Source organism: Nicotiana attenuata, unplaced genomic scaffold (assembly GCF_001879085.1).
Source record: "Nicotiana attenuata strain UT unplaced genomic scaffold, NIATTr2, whole genome shotgun sequence".
Taxonomy (NCBI): Eukaryota; Viridiplantae; Streptophyta; class Magnoliopsida; order Solanales; family Solanaceae; genus Nicotiana; species Nicotiana attenuata.
Genome location: NW_017675335.1, coordinates 16,522 through 18,312, shown reverse-complemented (window position 1 = coordinate 18,312; position 1,791 = coordinate 16,522).

Below are 1,791 nucleotides of genomic sequence, written 5' to 3'. Positions count from 1 at the left end.
CAGAGATCCGTTCGGGCTCCCTAATATATAGTTGGAAAGCTATTTCGAAGGCCTACAACTTTCATGCTTTGAGTTTTCTCCAATTCCTTACACATTTTCACTAAAACTTGATGAAAGACAGACTTTCTGCAAACTTAGTCGATTTTGTCAAATCTTATGCACCTCTCTTTCCATCTTGATTTTTAAACAACTATTTTCACCCATAATCATCTCGATGGGACTTCACATGCTCAAAATATATCCTTACTACTCCTTTAACTCATTCATACCTAAGCCGAATTTGCGGGGTGTTACAAGTTTATGCAAATTTAGCCATTTAAAATTTACTTATGTGGAACAACGTTAGACTCTCAAATGTTTGCTCATATAATTTTAAATTTGTTCGCAAAATATGAGGTTGTGTATTAATGTTTCAATAGCTCACAAAACTTAAGATCATGGTCTAACGTTTCTCATAAGATCTTTAATTTGCTTAAATAAAATTTAGATTGTGATTTGAAAGGTCCATCAATTACAAAAGAAATAAAAAGAGTGGTCATTTACTAAACGATATATGCAAAAGGGACGACTGCAAAAATTTCACTTTCTTTCTTGCTTTCTTTCTTATTTTTTTGTGGCTTCTGCTTCCTGATTTATCTTAAAACTAATATTATACGAAATATAAACATACCTCTAATAGTATGATTATTGATTTTCTTCTTAGTTTTAGTTCAATAAAATTATACTTAAAAAGTATTTTTACTTTTGACAAACGACAGAAATCTTACCTCCGGTTATTGATTTTTGATTATTTTTCGAAACTTGCTTACATTTCAGCATTTAGTTGACTTTTTAGCTATTCGCATAAATAAGACTAGTGTACTTGCATAATTTATGTTGCAATCTATTTATTATAGGAATTTTTTCCTTCCTATACCATATATGAAAGTTTATTACCAAAAATATGCATATTTTATATATTACCCGCCCAGTCCACATTTTACCTACAAAATTTGTACCATTCGAAAATCAGGCATTAATGGACCAGAATATTCCTTAAAAACGCGCTAAAATTAAGGAGAGATTCTTGGTGATAATTGATTCTACATTAAATTCAATCTTTAAAAAGGGAAAGGAGATTTCATATATGCGATTTTTTCTCCAGAACTATAATTCAAATTCTGAAGAAAAAAAAAACAAACAGATATTGAACTACTAACAGCTACAAAAACTACGAAAATATTCAACTACTAACAGCTTCTAAGATTTACCAATTAAATGGACATAAAGTGGAGAGTTCAAAGGCAGATCATTGACAATAACTTAAAGAAGGGAGAAAAAAACAAAAATGAGAAGAAAAAAATAACAGCAATAGATCTTCTTAGTTTTATGATATTGTCTACAAATTTACTACATATATCTACAATTTGACTATAATTTCTTTATTTGGTACAGGAAAAAAATATTTTAATATACAGTGTCTCCAGATTGTAGATAAATTGTAGGCAAATTGTAGTTTACTTATAGTTTGTAGTTAATTTGTAGATAAATTGTAGATAAAATGTAGATATATTGTAGATACTATATTTTTAATATTGTAAATTTTTTTTCTTTGTGTTTGTTCTGAAAATGTAGGTGAGGGCTTCAACAGATCATATACATACTGTGTTGGATGGTGTGAAGCGGTACATTGTGTGTCTAGAAAACAAGAAATGTAGCTGTGGCCAATTCCAACTTGAAGAATTTCCATGTGTAAATTGTTTCCAGATTGTAGTTATAATGTAGGTTAAATGTAGTTACTTTGTAGTTTTT